Source organism: Dermacentor variabilis, chromosome 4, assembly GCF_050947875.1.
Source record: "Dermacentor variabilis isolate Ectoservices chromosome 4, ASM5094787v1, whole genome shotgun sequence".
Taxonomy (NCBI): Eukaryota; Metazoa; Arthropoda; class Arachnida; order Ixodida; family Ixodidae; genus Dermacentor; species Dermacentor variabilis.
In genome coordinates, this window is record NC_134571.1 from 98,910,902 (window position 1) to 98,929,817 (window position 18,916).

Below are 18,916 nucleotides of genomic sequence, written 5' to 3' on the forward strand. Positions count from 1 at the left end.
ACTTGAGCCGTGCACATTTTGCAGCCGGGGCGCTAAAATCGGCTCGATCTATCATCCCGGCGCCCATCACGCGCCATACGCTTCCGCCCTGTCTGGTAGGCGAGCGAGTGGTGGCGGGTCACCCAAGTCATGACTGCGGCGTCAAGTCAGTGCTGACTAAGATTAATGAGCTGCCGAATTAGTTCTTAGCTTACGCAGGCGCCGACGGGGCGGACAAAACAAAGAAGGAATAGGGAACGAGTCTCTCTTGCGCAGCGAGCTTGAGTATGGGGAGAATGAAACCCTCTCGAGGCACTCTGTCGACTTCGTGATTTTGCCGTCGCCAGTTTTCGCTCGCAACTACCGCCAGCGCCTCACTGATCTCGCCAGTGAAAACTGCGGGTTAGGTTGCGATATGGCAAAATCTTAACATCGTCGCACGAGTGTGCGCAAGGCACTGTGCGTCCGCAAGGGAGTCCTGCGACATCCCTGAGCAGGCGAGCCTCGCATGCGTACAATTGCGACTTCATAACCGCATGATTCACTTTATGAGAACAACACCAATGAGTTGTGGCCGAACACTTGTGGCAGCAGTCTTTAAATATTGGAGATAGGTATTGTCGTCATGACGCTTCCACTATGTACCGGGTGAAGCCATAAGTAGTCTTCGGTACCTAACATCCACATTCTTCCATGCAGCAACACAACTGGGTCCCTAAGAAACCTTCCGAGGTTCTGAAATGCATCCTTATTCCTGACGTATCGCTGCTGTAAGGAGTTTTCTCTTCCCACACTTTTTTTGTGGTTCGGTGTTTACCTTACAAAACATGCACTGACGTAATTCCGGTCGCTTTATACTTTAGTGATATCTGTAAGGTCAACTAACTAGTTGCCCCGCCGGGTCATATTTGATGTCAGTGGTTTTATTATTATTATTATTATTATTATTATTATTATTATTATTATTATTAGTAGTAGTAGTAGTAGTAGTAGTAGTAGTAGTAGTAGTAGTAGTAGTAGTAGTAGTAGTATTAGTAGTGTTTTGTTAGATATTTCAGTGCCTGCGGATGCCGCCACTTGTCTTTCTTTTAACGGTAAATGTGCACAGAACAACGCGAATGCTTCGAGCAAGGACTCCAAACGCATCCAAACGCATTCAAATACACAAAAACAAGTGAGTGTTCCTAGGTCGTTAAGAACAAACCTTCTTGTGGCAGCCCAAATAACGGGCCTCGCAACGCGCACGGGCGTTTCCGTAGGAGACGCGCGACAGGTGTTGGCGGGCTGCAAATTCATTTTTGCCGTTCGAATGGCTGCGCAGTTACCATTGGCCAAACTCTGGAATCACTCGTCTCTGACGTAAAGACTAATGCGATATTCTCGGAAACTATTGAGAAGATTATGTGCCTGTGATAAGCTCAATCTATGTGATTCATTTGACTCGACTTTGGCCAGGGTACACTACTCCCTAACAGTTCTCGATAAGATAATAGAGTATACACCCTTGAAAGCAAAAATTGACATCCACCCATCTTGTTTAACTAATTTCGTCACAGAGATTGCCAAATTCCGCACACTTTTGCATCTGTATGCAATGAGAAAGGTTGAGACGGCTGTCTTTCTGCCGGTTGCTCTGTGCGCTGGCTCACCAACGTGCATTGCAACTCCATGTTGTCAAATTCTAAAGCCCATCACTTGGAAATCTTCAAGGTTTTCACTAATATTACTGCAAGGAGTGTTTAATTGGGAAATATTTTTGCCTCCATACCACGTGCATTGCTATAGGTTACTGCGTAGCCTTGTTTCGGGCATTTTCAGAAAACAAAGCATAACGGGTTCAGTGGTAGGATTTGGATAAGCGTTCCCGATGCTCTACCCATTCTGCCACAGAGGCATGCTTACTTCTCTAGTCTCAACGACAACTAACGCTTTGAGACGACTGACTCATGTGCGCTGTCGCATGCATAGCAACAATTTGCTTTGAAAAGCGAGTCCTATGGGCGCACGCTGCACATGTCACAAAAGGGAACGCAGACACAATTGCAAACTTTACCACAGTGATTCAGCTACATACCGTAGCATAGCTGCTTACATATAGTAGGACGCACAAGCTTCCCCCATTTCTTTTTTCTTATGACGGCCAGCGGTTTGAAATGCTATGCGACATTGTACCACCTTCTGGATCGACCCATGCCGTGACAGAACGGCTTGTAATGTTTCTTAGCCAAATTACAATAAATATCTCGTCGTGTCATCGTCGCCGTTGCTGTCGTTATGCTAATGTCGTCGTCGTGCCGTGGCCTTGGCGCTGTCGTCACTCAGGTAACACACAACTGCTCGCCTTACACCAACACGTCGGGTCAACTAACACTCGTCGAAAAGCAAAAGAATGCAAGAATCAAAACGACGCAAAAGTTGCCAGCATTGATAACCGTTCAAATCAATCAAGCAATCGTTCAATCATATGCTCGGCTCATGTAAGCTCTAAGCTTACATGAGCATGTAAGCTCATGTGCGTGCGTGCGCGCGCGTGCTCGGAGGTCAAACCTAACAAAGTATAGGCTGCCTTGGCAATGCCTACGGCCGATAATAACAGCGACACGCGAGCACTTTTTTTCTTAGTATTTGCATGCAGTGTGTTTGTAACAAAGTTGTTTGTCGTTTCTTTTTGTTTGTTTATACATGAAATCGCGTTGAAAGAGTGCACGGAACGTTAAACGCAATAGCTTGAAGCACATATAGAGCTTCTTGTTCATGATTGTTTATGTATCACGTCCCAACAATTGGGTTCTACTGCGTTCGGTCTCTGCACGCATGCGTGCATCCTGTACGTTATTAGGTGGCGTATACAGAGATTACTGCAGCTCTGCTGTCTAGTACGTGCGAACGAATACAGCCACCAGTTTATTTCAAGCGTGTGAGTGCAAAACACGGCATAAGCTCCAAATATGAAAGTGGCATAGAGAGAGAGGGGGGCGATGCAAGGAGGTTAACTAGCGGCGAGTTTCCAGGTTGTTACGATGCACAGGGGTGGGGGATATAGGGATCGTAAAGACGACAAAGAGCGAGAGGAGAAAAGAAAGGAACAAGAAAAAAAGAAGAGAAAAGAAGATAAAAGAAAACCGGTAAGACAAAAGGCGTTGCGATCACAGGCGTCCACATAGGCTGGTCGATACCAAAAAGCGCAGCAGCGCTTGCACGGCCTTCTGATGCGATGTTAAGTCGTGTCGATGTTTCAAAACTATTTCTTCCGACAGAGGCTGGTCATCCAAATGATTCAGCACGACGGAAAACGATTGTCTCTGCACACTGTACTGCGGGCACTGGCAAAGAACATGACGAATTTTTCCGCCTTGCCACAATCTGTTGTGGTGTCGGCCATCCCTATGTGGCACGCGTAGGCATTGGTAAACGGTACGCCCAACCATAGCCTACACAAAAGGGTCGCGCTTCTTCGGGCAAGCACTGGTGGCACGAATGAGGAGTCGAAGACCTCGCGGCAATTGTGAAGCAAGATCGTATAGCCTCACGATGTGCGACATAAAAGTTCACATTATGTATACCGAAACAATGATAGCAGTCACCACGTCAGAATACACAGTGTTTATCATTTTTGATTTGCATTACACTTGTCGCGATTGAAGATGGACTGAAAAAAATGTGGCGTACCAGCTTATGTATTACTGCATTTCGTTGTTTAATACCGTTTGCGTTAAGGTGGAGGTATCACTGTCGCCATCTTGCGTGTAGTTCAAGTTCTCCCACTAGGCGACGCCACTCAGTCATGTTTTGAAAAGGGCAAAAATCTGCTCTTAGCCGTCGCAGCATGCTCTTGCCTGACCAGGTTGCGACGCTAACTTGGTGTCAAATGCGTCAAGGGCACTAATAGCTAAGAGATCTCAGCTTTCTACACAGCAGGAAAATTAGTTACACGTTTTAAGCGACGAACAGATGAAGATCCACGATGCAGCGAATGATACAGAAATGTGCGGTAATCCAAACAAGACCAGTTCACACGAAGATGTAGGCTTGAAATTATGAACAGTGGTAGAACAAATAACGTCGCTAGAGCTAATGTTTCGACAAGTTCTGTTGTCGAAACTTTGGCTTCAGTGGTATTCTTTGTTCTATCAATGTTCTTAATAAAATCTGCAGTACCATACGCGAGAGGTCAAACGAAGGTATCGCACAGGTGGTAGGCGATTAATAAAGGTCGGAATAACATGGTGTCACTATCATTTCATAACCAGCAATATTGAATCATGCTACTATATGTCTGTATTATTAGCCTTGAAGATGACAAGCTGCATTGCATCGGGCGTGTCGACAACTTTCATTTTGGACATGGTCGGCAATGAATGAATATAAATCTCCACATCCCTCTATACGCTATTTCAGAGAGCTCACCCGATTCAGTAAAAGTGCAAGGTAGCTTGAAAGAATCAGTGACCAGCTCTACCTGAAGCGCAACGTCTTTCACAACGGAAACGAAAAGCTGAGGCAACACATCCGCGGCGGCGTTAGTTAGCGGTGATTAAGCGCGAAAGAAATGAGTGCACGTATAAGTAAAGAACACCTTCCGCAAGCCCCCTTCATTCGTGATGTGCGCATTTGTGTGCGTGACCTGCATTTACCAAATAGGTGCCAGTAGTCAATGAAAATGAGGTGTCAATGACAAAAAAATCGCTGACGTGAAACTGGTTTAACTGAACTCCAGTGGCTTACCCAATGGGGTTATATTTCACTTCATTCTGCAGTGCTGCAGCACACACGGCAGCTTTACTGAAGGCATGTTTGACGGCACCTTCGACGCACCGCGTTACGACGCCATTGATGAAAGAATAGTTTACGTCCTTCCTCTTAAACTAAAAATAAATTCTGGGTATTTGCTCGCCAAAACCACAATGTGACTAGGAGGCACGCCGTATAGTTAGGGGCTCCTGATTCATTTCAACCACTTAGGATTTTTTAACGTGCGTCTAATGCATGGTGCACGGGCGTTTCTGGATTTCGGCCCCATTGAAATGCGGCCACCGCTGTCGTGCTTAGCAGCGCCACCACGTAGCCACTAAGCCAGCGCGGTGAATCGTCCTTCCTCCTAATGCCTGTAGTCAATAATTTACTTCTGCGCGTGCTTTGAACCGATGATTGCGATCTTTTTTACATTCAATAAAGCGCAGCATGACTGTCTGTATCACAAATCGATATTTCGCTTCTCTAAGTAGGAATATTGCTCGAAAATTTCCAAGGCATTATCCTTCCACCTAGTGACTGTTTTTTACAGAGAAGTCTACACACGCGTTGGAATGAAATTATACAATTTTCGCACATTTATTGACTGTCCTTAATGTTCGGTGGCTCAGGGAAATGACTTCCACTAGCAGAAAAAAGTGAGATGCTCATGGAGGTTCTTTCAAAGAAAGTTTCAACTTGTGGAGTGCGGAAAAACTACGTCACTTAATAGATGGGGACACAACGTGATTCCATGCGCGATGCCACAAATAAGCATCATGGATCCGTGTGTGCTCCGAAACATCGAACCATGTTTGAAATAATGTCCGAAGGTTCTTTTTTTATCTGGATTATTAAGTGGCATATCCATGACATGGTTATGAGGCGCGCCGTAGTCGGGGATTCCGGATTACTTTTGTCCACCTAAGATTTTTGAACGTGCCCCCAACGCAAGGTTCACGGGCGCTTTCGCATTTCACCCCCATCGAAATGCGGCCGCCGTGGCCGGGATTTGAGCCAGGAATCCCGGGCATAGCAGCGCTACGCCAAAGCCACTACGCCACCACGGTTGGTTGGTCCTAGTTCACCTTGTCGTGCGCCTTCGTAGACAGGACAGAGAACCTTTGGATTTCCACGCGCGACAACCAACACAGTATGACATAGAAAAAGAAATAGCCCAAAATATGTGCAGAATTTGATCATGAAAGTCTGTGACGTTCACTGAAAAAAGGGAAATTTTATCAATAAACAAGTAGTGACAACGCAAGAGAATTGCGTTAGGATTGTCTGCAATATAAGTTTAATTGTAACTTTCTCTAGTTACCCTTAGCATGTTTTGATATCACCGTCGAGGCCCTTCCAGGAAAGAAAACGACGCCGTTTGTCCATATAAAGGGTGGATATCTTCATGTAGGGTCGAATTCCAGTTTCAGTGTTCTGTAAAGCGGCAATTTTTAAACAAATTTTTCAATATAGCGCTGGGTACTTCTGTTGTTCCGAGAGGCCGTGTTATCTCAGTAAACATCCGAAGCAGTTCAACGGGAAACCTTATTAGATTACGCGTCGGCACTGTTTTCGAGGTGACCAGCTTTGCTTTCAGAAAACCGATAAGACTCTTGCACTGGGGCTCTGTCTCTATTGGATTTGCCTCAACCAGATACACTGCAGGAACTCTTATTGTATAATTCGGTCGCTATATTTGCCTGCACTCTCAAGATCACGCCCTCACCTTTGTTATAGTTCCGCTTCATGCAGGGTTGGAATTGACATAGTGCAACACGACTGGAACGTATCTCTGTACCGAATCTCTGCAATTCGAAAAGTTTATTCTCCGACTACTCTTACAGTATTATAGTAACAACACACTCCAGAGCCAACGCGTGAAAAGAACTTTGTTTGTTTGAATTTCGACTATCGACTTCCTATTCAAATGACCGGTTTCACGTTCCCCTATGTAGAGAGGCACAATACCAAAATACTTATATATTTTTGAAAGAAACTACGTTGCTTGGAATGGGAAAATACAGATGCCTGCTACGTTACAGTGTCATGGCGTGTAAACTCGTTTTACAGGGAGTCATGAGAGTTTGGACACCAGAAATCTACGTACCAGCACCCTATACCTAGACAATGAGCAAAACGTGAACAAGGTGAATGCAGGAACCAACGTTTCGACAAGTGGACTTGTCTTGACTTGACTTGGCTCATCGTCTTGAATTTCCGTCTCCCGCATTCCCCGTCTTCACCCTATACCTAGTAATATTACCACTAGCTTTATTCTCACCAGACTTGAGTGGTACTTTGAACATTACGATATCTACCCGGACGCCATGGCTGGTTTTCGACGTCACCGATGTTCTATCGACAACGTTATCGACCTGGTAACCTATGTTCAACACCAAAAGAGGTGTAAGAGGTTATGTGTCGCAATGTTCTTAGATATAAAGGGAGCCTACGACAACGTTCTTCATGACGCCATACTTGAAGCATTGGAATCGGTGGGCCTAGGTGGTCCATTATAGCGTTGGACTCGCAGTTATTTACATAGGCGGTCTCTATTTCTTAACACTGAAGCTGGCCCAACCTCGCAATATTATACGCACCATGGAGTTCCACAAGGCGGTGTCTTGATTCCCACGCTTTTCAACCTTGTACTCATCGGTCTCGTGGAACGACTTCCGAACGCAGTTAAAGTATCAATGTGTGCCGATTACATCTGCGTCTGGGCATCTGGTGTGACACGGCCGCAAGTACGCGCGAGACTTCAAAAAGCTTCCACGTCAACATCGGCGTACTTAAATGAAAAAGGCCTCAAGATCTCGCCAGAAAAATGCGCATTGTTCGCGTTTAGCCGAAAGCCAATGAGATTATACGATGTCTCTATCGACAGTCAAAGCATACCTTATGTCAGGATGCACCGATTCTTAGGCGTAATCATTGATCGTGACCTCTGCTGGAGTCCTCATGTGGCCTACCTAAAGAAGCGCCTGACGGATATCTCTAATGTGTTTAAGTTTCTTGGAGGAAATGTTTGGGGTACTTCAGTACATGCAATGATGCAGCTGTACAGGACGCTCTTTCTTGGGTATTTGCGATACAGCTTGCCTGTGCTGACCAACACCTGCAGAATTAATATCCGCACACTCTAAAGCGTCCAGGCCCAGGCACTTAGAGTGTGTCTTGGATTGCCGCGGTGTTCGTCAACGGCTGAAACAATTGCCATTGCACATGATTTCCCAGCCAAGACCCATATAGTCATGGAAGCGCTCAGAGCACACGTAAGACACCTTGCTTGAGCCCCTGCCCATCATCTAGCCTCACTGCCAGAGGATCGACCACGTGCTTCCTTTTGTGAAACAGTCCTGCCTTATCGTGCATACCTTCCATCAGGTTATACAGCTCCAGCGAAAGTTCCGTTTCCACCATGGTGCTTGGCTAAAGCAAAGGTTCGACTAATGGTACCAGGAATACGAACAAAAGCCCAACTCTCGTCTCCAGCACTCAAGCAGCTTTCACTGCTATTGCTGTACGAGACGTACAACCAGCATCATCATCTATATACTGACGCTTCAACCACGGTGAATGGGTCTGCAGGATCGGTGATCTTTCATGCAAAACCTTCCACCGTAAAGATTCGACTATCTCACCAGACTACATCGACTGCCGCGGAGCTTGCTGCCATTCATTGTGCACTTCGTGTAATTTCTGAAGAACTACCCAAGAAATGGAGCGTGTTCACTCACTCCAAGGCTTCTCTTCATTGTTTGCTTTCTGCCTTACGCCGAGGACCCCACGAACAACTAGTTCTAGAAATCAGACTGCTGCTTCACCACCTCGTCGAGCAAGGACACGACATCACGTTGCAGTGGACTCCAAGCCACTGTGGCATAATGGGCAATGAACATGCCGACGCAGCAGCACGATCTGCACACGAGGAGGGCTTGCAAGACTCCATTCCATTCTCAAGAACAGACGCTGCAACGAAAATTCGTGTGCTTGCAAATGAAGCCATCAAAACTTTATGCAACACACCAAGCTTAAAGCATACACGTCTACACCGACTGGACCCATCCCTTCGACTTCGACCCCCCCCTCTGGACTCTCTCGACTCGAAACAGCAGTACTTTGCCGTCTGTGGCCTGGTGTCGCCTACACAAGATCCTTCGCCTTCCGAATCGATATGGACGACAGCGCGGCTTGCAGGCACTGCGGCGGCAAGGAGACTATCGCACACGTGGTTTGCCACTGTCCTCGATACAGCGCGCACCGGCTGTCACTAGCGACCGCGTTGGCACGCCTTGACGACAGGCCACTTTCAGAACAGTCAGTTTTGAAATGCCGACGTGAACTGTCGTCGCAGCAAAACTCGGTCAAGGCTTTGTTGACTTTTCTACGTGACAGTGGCCTATTAGAAAGACTATAATGACTCCATGTCATCCCTTTTCATATTTTTTTTGTCACGCTTTTATTTTTGTCACGCTATTTTTTCCGTCTTTACTTCCCCTTTACATTCCCCTAGTGCAGAATAGCAAACCGGACGTATTACGTCTGGTTAACCTCCCTGCCTTTCTCTCATTTGGATCTCTCTCTAGCTTTATATTTGCTTTGTTTGCATAACATTACGTCATTCATTCATTCTGCGCCCATATTTCATGCTTTTACTGTAGGGTTACGCGAAAGTATAGAGCCAATAAAGGCAACAGGAGTGAGACTCCCTGCTGTAGCTCAATTCATAGAACACCGCCTCATGCGTAGGCTGGGGGCATTCCGACAGCAGTTCTCGTGGCAGTTTTGTTGACTTCAGAAATGGATACGGATATCCTTCGAAGCGAGATGTCATTCTTTTGCCATTTGCGCACCTTTGCACTTTGTTGACGGCACGTCGAAGTGCACTTTAACGTTAAAGCGTAAATGCCTAATTGAGCACTAAATAAAAATTAATTTGAACTTTATTAGTAAATTTACCTCCTTCAATACAAAAACGATTCTTTCTATGAGAAGATACTTGGTAAGCTGTAAAAAAAAATGCAAGGACGAAATTCTGGTGGCCATGCGGTCTTGAAGTCGTCGCACTAGAGACGCAGTGACGTCGCATGTTTAGGCCGCGTTTACTCGTGCCTGGGTAATTTTTTTTTTGTCACTGTATGAAGGAGGGTGTAAATTGCGCTCTACAGGAACCAGAGCCTGAACTTTGAAAGAATCAAATGCTTCCCCGAGCCACACGGAACCGAATGCGAGAAGATGCTTTGAAATTCATGGCGTCACACTGATGTACCGGCTTTGGAGTTTCAGCGAAAGATAACAACAGTGAAACTTTTAACTTCATTTTGTTTCGCACAAAACAACCTATAATGGCAACAGAAATACAGCTTCAGACGAATGCTTCCTTGTTCTCAACAGCTTTATTATTTCTCGTCGTTGTGTCCCTTAAATATTTCAAGTAGTTACACTCTTTAAGTACCAGAGACAACCATTGACGTGCATATCGCGCACAACCATCTCACATTTATCCGCAGAGTACACGTGAGTTACCACGCAGCTTAAAAAAAGGTTCTTATGAGAGACCACAGTAATGTAGGCACCAGACCAGGCGCAAGCGTAAGTCAGCTGTTTTACATTTTCATTCGCCGCTTATCCCAAAGAGCAGTTATGACATCCATTGCCTTGAGAGAAATTCAGAAGAGAAACGGCAAAAGAAGAAGAAGAAGCACTCCAGGCGATGCTCGTTAAAACCAGACGACTGAAAGTTAGAGCTCCTAAATTGCTGCATTTTCCAAACAGGCCGCTGGCGCGAGATGATCCTACATCTGCTTAGGCATGGCGAGTTCGCAACGCCGCTACAATAATAAAGAAAGAAGCTATAAACGAACGGAAACCAGAAGGTGGTGCGCGGTCCTCCTAGCATCATTTTAAGTGTACCGTCCTGCGGGCTTTCGATGATTTTCTTCCCTCCATGCGAACGCTTGAGAAAGTGTCTGCAGTACGCATGACACGGTCGCAATTTCTAAACACGAAACTTTCTGTCAACTGTATTGTCCTCCACTTTCCACAGTTTCTAACAATTTCTCTGTAAGATTTGGCATCGTGATATTTAAAGCTCATTTCCGCCTCTGTTCAAATTATAGCTCTTTTGTTTCAGAGGATCACAATATTTCCGCTTCTCCACTCAATGACTTCTGATTTTCGTGCATTTTACGCTTATCACGCCACTAAAATGAGTAGGCAGAGAAAGAATCAAGACCGCCAAATAAATTACCGCATCTTGCATGACGACGCTCACAAAATAACTTGGCGATAGTTAGTAATGGGAGGGGAGCAACCCAACAGAGCACTATTTGCAGTCACTATAACACTGCGATGTACTGGTTCAACTGTAGAAACAGAAGTGTTCAGCTCACCAGTTCACGTTGCATGTCTTGCAGTTCCTTCGTTTTATGAAACAGCATACACGTAGTATCGCGCCAACGTCGTCTATTACGGAAGCTTTGATTCGTGTCCCAACAGGGAAAACAGAAAAAGAACGCACACCGCGCTGAATAAAGGAAAATAAGTTTCTTAAGACGAGATATAAGTCACCGTCATACCAAGTAAACAAGGTGCCACCTAATACAAGGTGGCAGGGGCGTCCTATTTTTATTAACACACGTAACTTAATTTCACAAATATGACACTTTCTGCCATATGTTCTTTTTTTTCCTTTTTGTGCTGCTATTCTGTTGTGTTCTTTTTGAGCTTTGCCAGACATGCAGTGTGCTTGCAACATTGCCGATACAAGTATTGTTTTAGTTACTTCAATGGTATATGCGCCATTTTGTGTTGTCTCTATTCTCGTTGCCGGTAACACTTTAATGAACACACTACCAATCGAGCAAACACTCCACTTTGGTCATTCTTGCCTGTTTAAAAGACTATCTATGCTTTCATACTTCAGGGCTCCTCCGATATTTTTGTGTGTCCATGCCAGTAAGTTTTGCCACATAAGAGGTCTACGAGAGATGACGAGAAATGGGTACTGCCCTTCAATTGGTTCGCTCGGGATATTTAAGATTATTAAACAAGAACATTGCCGGCCTCCATGCCGACAACCATCTACCAGCTTTTTCTCTATAAAACATACTTTCATCTGCTGTTTTTTTTTCTTTTCAATTGCTCGTTGCAGGGCCCCTGCCTTCCTCACGAGTTTCTTTTTTTTCGCATACTGCAGATTTTCGCTTAATAGGTTGCAGTGTGTTCAAGTGACAGATTACTTTCCTGCAGTAGCTTCTATGAATAGAAAAGAAAACAGAGTTTTAACGTCCAAAATGCCATTCGTGGGCAATCAGAGATTCCACATGCTCTTAATCTCACAATATTTATTTTATATGCACGTTGATTTTTAATGCGCTTCTAAAATAAAGGGTGACATTGGCACTTTTGCATTATGCAACCTCTCGTAAAGACGTACAATAATTTATCACGCTTACGGCATAGCTACTGTAGCAGGAGTTAGTGACCTTGGTAACTTCCGATATCCAGCGGTTTAGTAAAAGTGCACACTATCATTTTTGATACGCTTGTAATTCGCAGGGGACGATCGGACTAAAGTGGGCATTGCGGCAGCTCCACGGGCGGAATGCTCAGCAATCCTTCTGCTTTGTTTCTACCGGTAATGGCTGCGCTTCTCGGAAGCCAGCTGTCGCCGAGTGGCAGTCTTCCAATTATTAAGCAAGTCGACCAGAAGTACGCGTCTGGTAAATGAGCCATTGCCACGTGTTGATTACACCGACAGCATCGCGCCGAGCGTCCCCAGCATGACAGAACGCACATCAAATGCCAGGTTTCTGATGTCGCTTCACGTGGACACTACAAAAGGAATGACACCGGCGTATCTTTCCAGTGGGCAACGCGTCAGATTAACCGGCGGGATGCTCAGTAATAACTTCTGCTCTGTTCTTCAGGTTGGTGACCGCTGGCCTTTGTATTTTCATCGAAGTAACCATTCTTTTCTGTTGCTGCTTCCTTGCCCAGCTTGCGTAAAAAATGTGGTCGAGTATTGTTTTCTTATCAAAACCTTTATTTTTTTGTCGTGACGTAGAGACAAATCATGGTCCTCCCGATACTGAGACCTTGGTGGAGCTACTGGCCTGGCAACGCTAAATATTGGAAACAATGGACGTTATACAATCGTCGCAGAAAAGTTGATAAGAAACTATTCGCAGTAAACGATACAATCGAAACATTAAAGAAATGGTTTTCTTGTCTTGCTAAAATAGGTGATGAGGCGCTCGACTTCGAGAGTAGAGCATCGCATTTATATGAAGCTTTACTTGCAAATAAAATATACTGGATGACTTGTAAAATAGGAGACACCGTAATAATTTATTCCTGTGTAGTTTACATGAATTGAGGAACTAGACGCCGGAAGAACTGGAACATAATTTTAATGAAGGAATTGTACAGTAAAGGATTGGGATTGATGCAAATGGCTTTGCGCGAAATCACAGGCTCGGCCGCTTTACTGAGTATAGGTCACATTAAGTTATCATAAGGTTTTGGATTATCGGGAGAAAATGTCCATCCGAAAGACTTGTTATAAGCTTAAAGACACTTCAAGGACACTTCACTGTCGGTTTCGGAATACTTCTGGCTGCGCGACTGTGAAGAACAGTAACAGTTTGGAAAAGTACTCAAGACCAACAAGAAAGGGGGCTAAAATAAACCCCATTTGCTATACGTTTACATGTCTACGACTATGATAATTATAGAAACATGGTTGACCAACAAAACTTACTACAGTGATTTTGTTCTAGCAGGACACAGGGTTAACATGAAAGACCGCAGTAGTAGGAGTGGCGGAGTATGCATAGTTTACACAAGCGCACTAAACACATTGCTAATTGCAGAAGTGCCCAATATTGAGTGTGTTTTTTTGTGAAGCCTAAAGGGGTAACCTCAGCTATATTATAGCATCCATGTACTGGCCTCGCAACCCTGCAGTTTCCTCTATAAATGACTATTTAAGACAACACGCTAAGCCTAATCGAATAATTTTATTCGGATATTTTCATCTATTAGATGTTGACTGGCTGACAATGTATCTAAAAATTGCAGCGATAACGTAGGTGAAGCAATGACGGTTTTATCATTTACAGTTGAGGAGATTCAAGTTGTTGAGGGATTCACACGAATGCAGGAGTGTAACAGGTTCTTTCTGGATGTTTCCTTCCTTAGCGGTGCTATTCTTCTACTATGTTCTTCTTAGCCTCAGTGATGTTGATGTCAACAAAAATTACCAGGCTTCACATTTTCGAAACCTTCCACGAGCAGATAATGTATCAATGATTGATTTGCTTTCCTTTAACCTGGAAAGTTTCCGTCGTAGCTCGTCTAACGCTCATATTGTGAGGATATTCTTCAGGGGCTTTGTGAGTGAGTAGTACCTTCTTGTGGGCCACGAGCATGTGTGTGTGCGTGTGTGCGTGCGCGCATGTGTGTGTGCGTGCGTGTGTGCGTGTGCGTGTGTGTGTGTGCTATTCCATTTGTACTCAACTAATTGAAACCGTCCACGGCTTTTCAGTTGTAGTAAACAATGTGTCCGAGCTGATGCAATATACATTTATTTTTTGAACGCGTTTGACAAAGTGTCACAAAATATTAACTTTTCAAGTAGACAAGATGCTGAAAAACTTACAGTTCGCCAATTGGATTACAGGCTTCCTAACCGACTGACAACAATTGTATTTTGGAAACAGCGATCCTAAATGTCTTCAGTAAACTCTAGGATACCCCTGGGATCATTGCTTGGGCCGCTTTTATTTATTGTACTTATCAATGACATTGTGCGCGGCATATCTGTTAAAATCAAATTATATACAGATGATTGCGTTATGTATTGACAAGCAAAAAAGCTCAGTTGACCAAGTGTTTCAAAACAATGCATTTCAAAAAGCAATCGCTTGGTGTGACGCTTGGAAAATGCATAATCGCGTTGCACTTCGTCATCTACAATCAGTACAGTCAATACGTAAATTCATTACACATAAAAAAGAGCCATTAAAATTGCAATATCTTGAAACAATAATTTCTTCTTTAAAGTACAGCATTATAAGTATCTAAAGCGCTGGATTAGTAACAATATTTACTTGAATAAGAACTTGATCACGTCGCAAGCAGTGCTAACACAATACGTTTCTTGTTTAGAAGGGCCCTCAGGCACTCCACTCCCAGTGATCGTTTCCGTGCCTATAAATCCACCGTGATGCCACTACTTGACTACGCTGTCATTCTCTGGGATCAGTTCACAGCTACCAATGAGAGCCCGTTTGAAGTCGTGCAAAAAAGGGCAGCTCGTTTCATCTACGATAATTTTGAATGAACATCAGTAAGTGCCCTCATAGCGAGAGCAAACTTGCCTTCTTTAATGAAAAGAAGTAGAGTTTCCCTTCTCTAATTTTTATAACAGATAATTAACCGGCGCAACAAGATAGATCTTGCTAATTTGAATATATTTTTCTGCCGGTTATGTCACAAGACGCCATGATCTAACCCTAACACCGTTTCGAAAGCGCGACAACTGCTTTAAGTACTTGTTTTTTTCGATCACAGTAAGGGAGTGGAACAAACTGAAAAAAATGACGCTGTCTTGAAGCCGTGTCTTTGAAGCATTTTCGTGGTGCATCTAAAGTTTGTCGGGATTTAGTGTTGTTCATTGTATGGCTCTGTTTGTAGAATTTCTTGTTATGTTCCCTTGTTTTATCCTGGTTTTGATTGTGTACACGTTTTCAACATGTTTTTTTTTCTCTTTTCCGGCAATTGTTTGTAATACTCTTGATTGTACTAACCCGCCCTGCTAAATTTCGTGTGGGACATTGCAGTACCTGTAAATAAATGAATACGGCCACGTACCTTGGGTGCCCTGGCGCGCATTCAAGACACGTTGCACGTTTGTCTTTGCATATGACCTCCTTCGGAATTATGTCGCCCAGCAGGGAAGGGAAACCGCTACCGCACCCTTGGCATATCTGCACGCCAGTGCCACTTAGCCACAAACTAAATACGTTGAGGACAACAAAGCAGTAAGGACAAGCACCGGAAAACGAGCGGGTTTACTCCACATGGGATGCACCGGAAGTACGGGACACTGCTCAGCCGCCAACCAGTAATGTTAAGCGCCGAGAAACGAGTGTGGCGGATTTAAAAAGTTTGAAAATGGAACACGATGGTAATGTCCGTGTATGGAGCAAAAATTAAAAATAGAAGCCTTGAGAGATGACTACAGAGAGGGAAGCAAGACTAGAGAGGGGGAAGGCAGGACAAGAGAGTGGTAAGCGAGAAAAGGCACCATGTTTAGCAGACGCACGCTTGGTTTGCTACCCTGCATTGCGGGAAAGAGGTAAAGGGGCGAACTGTCTCTAAACTGTCTGTCAACGACAAGTACTAAGCATCTTGAAGTTGAATGATTTGCTGCTTCACGATGTGATTTGACAACCTAATCATAACGTTCTTCTATTTACATTACAGCGACGCTGTTCATTCTGACCCTGTGACGTCATTGTCGCACTTCGCTAAAAAGGGGCCACGTGACCTAACGCGAACGGAAAATAAGAGCTCAACAGGAGAAAGGAATTGGAATGACCCCCTTTCGCCTCCACGAATGCTATCTTATACGCGAATGTTATACGGTTGTCAAACGGTGCATTTTTGGTGATTGAGCCAGATCGGCATCGAACATATCGACGATTGATTCTGCCCTGCCGCGGAAGAAACAAATGTTATGCTGGCGGTTTGCGGCCAACGAACAGTGCCCAGAGATTGACACGCGGTACTAGGAGTGCTTGCCTGCTGGCACTTCTTGCGCCAGTAAAAAGTGCCAGCAGCCGCGTCAATCGTCAGACCAATCCAACCAATCATTAAAACGATTGAAGCGACTGAATCTCCAGTAGTGGGCCTTGCACCCAAAATACGGAGCTTTGGATTAGTGATTCCGCACATTCCATCCCAGGTACGACGATGGACAGACCACGAGTAGTGCGTACTCCTGAGGATGAAGCTGCCTATCGCGAGCGTCAGCAAGAACTGGGTCGTGAACGTGGTCGCCGTGATAGAGCCGACGCCGAGCTGTGCGCCAGAGACGCCGAGTTTAAACGACAACGCTCCTAAAGCGGGCTTACCACGCGAAGCATGCAAGAGCGAAAATGAGGTAAAAGAGTGGTGAAAAAATAGCTTTACAATATAAGCTGCTTGAGAATCTAAACTTGCATGGTGTAACAATCGGTAAAAGAAACAGAGCTTCGCTTTTCGGCCATCTTAACGGAGTGGAAGAGGCGGTGATCTCTTTTCTTTTTTTTTCACCCATGTTTTATCGTTCTTTTGCGTGCTGATCTCTTATCCTTGCCCTCAGAACCACTGACGCATGCCCAAAGTAACACCCTTCATTGAAAATTTAGTAGACTCTGTTGTTGCCAAGTTCCTACAGCGCAACACAAATACTAAAGAATCAGAAGCGGTAATAACGTTTTTTTTTTACCTAAATCTGTCACCGCCTGAATGGTACGACCTGGTACCAGAAGAATACTATTTCCAACTTGTATCGGCTCTCCCTACAAAAGAAGGGGGAAAAGTATATACTCTGTTATGTTGTTATCAAACGAAACTGTAAAATGGAGTCGATCTAATATTACCGCAGAGATGGCATGTTCCTTCAAGAGCATGCGTCTTCGGCTGCTTGAAACAATCGCAGCGCCCGAGGACACCCACTAGAGCACACAGTATTTTTTCCCGCTTTCAGTCACAGCTGCGCACGTCAGTTTTTCACCACATAACACTTAGTTTCCTTAACTCCATATAATTCCCGAGAAAAATTGAAAAAAAGAAAACAATATTCGCGCACGAAAGCGGTATGACCCTGCGTTATCTCCTCGAAACCGGAATAACCAAGCGAGTTAGGTCGCGCGAGTAAGACACGTAAAAACGATAACGAAAAAAAAAAGCACACTGCGGGCAGGCACATAACCAGATCGTGAGAGACGAAAGGGCGAAATAAAGAAATAACAACAAAGACACCGTTGAGGCAAATGCAAGGCATGCAAATTGATTCCTCCCAGTCGTGTCTGTTCGCGCCACTTGTCGTGCGCGGTGAATTTCCAACCGAGCAGCGGCGGCGGCCTGGCCCTCTCGGCGCGTTCACTCGAAAATGGTATTCGGTCCCGTCGCTATCAGCCGGTTACATTCTTTCTAGTTTATCTCTCTTATTTTAGCGGCGCGCCCGTACGCGACGAGCGCTGCTGTTTCTGGCGCTGGGCAGAACGCGCTGGAGCTCTCGTCGCTCTTTTTCGCATTCGTCCTCCTCCTCTGCCTCTTCCTCGATTCCTCCTCGGCGCCGAACGCCCGCTCGCGTGGCGCACGCCAGTGCGCCTATCTTCGAGGATTCTATCCATGTTTGAATAAGAGAAGCGCTAGGTAACGGTCCGAGACGACGGCGGTCGCCAGCGTTACACACGCTGCTGCCACTCGCTCCCGCACGGAACGGGCAGCGTCGGTAATCGCACTCTTGCTCGGGCGGAAGGAGCCACCGCACAGGGCCCATTCTCCGATAAAATAGTCATGGCGGAATGCGCGCGCTCGCGCGCCTTGCCGACGGGTCCGCGTTGAACACGCTTATATTATGCACTAGGTTCCGGGCTGCGCATTAAAATTCCGCTCCCTTCGCCGCACCTTCTCACCTGTCGGGCGCGGTTCTTTCTTTACTATTTCTTTTTTCGTTCCTTTGTCTCGTTCCGTCCACCGCAGTTCCTCTATACATATTGATACGCTCGCCTTCGTCCACCTGCAAAACAAACAAGACAAAACAAAATAAAAAGAAAAGAAAAAGAAAGAAATCGTACTTCTACTTTCTCGAGCTCGCTTCGCCCAGCTCAAGTCTTTTATTTCTCCGTCTGTTTGTCTTCACAGCTCGCACATTCAACCGCAACTACGAATAGACGAGAACGCCATTTCGCGCCTTTGCTTTTCCTTCGTTTACAGGTCGCGTCCCGTTCTATGCCGTGAGTTTCATGTAACCCCGTCGGACGTTCCTCAAAACTCTCCCTTTTCTGTTATCCTGGAGCATTTTTGCTCATTTGCTTGCTTCTTTTCTTTCCTTGCCTACAGGGCCAGACTTGCCTGAGCACAGCATTTTATCCGCAGTAGGTGGAGAATGAGGCGCTCGGATTAGAGATATTTTTTTTCT

At 45.2% G+C, this 18,916-nt stretch overlaps 1 long non-coding RNA gene across 1 annotated transcript in view; it reads right to left on the minus strand.

Moving 5' to 3' along the window:
• LOC142577861 (uncharacterized) overlaps positions 1 to 18,916 on the minus strand; it is a 34,476-nt gene that overhangs the window by 2,164 nt on the left and 13,396 nt on the right. Inside the window, exon 2 of the long non-coding RNA XR_012827082.1 lies at positions 18,411 to 18,514. This is a non-coding gene — a long non-coding RNA (uncharacterized LOC142577861). The remainder of the gene's footprint in view (positions 1 to 18,410; positions 18,515 to 18,916) is intronic.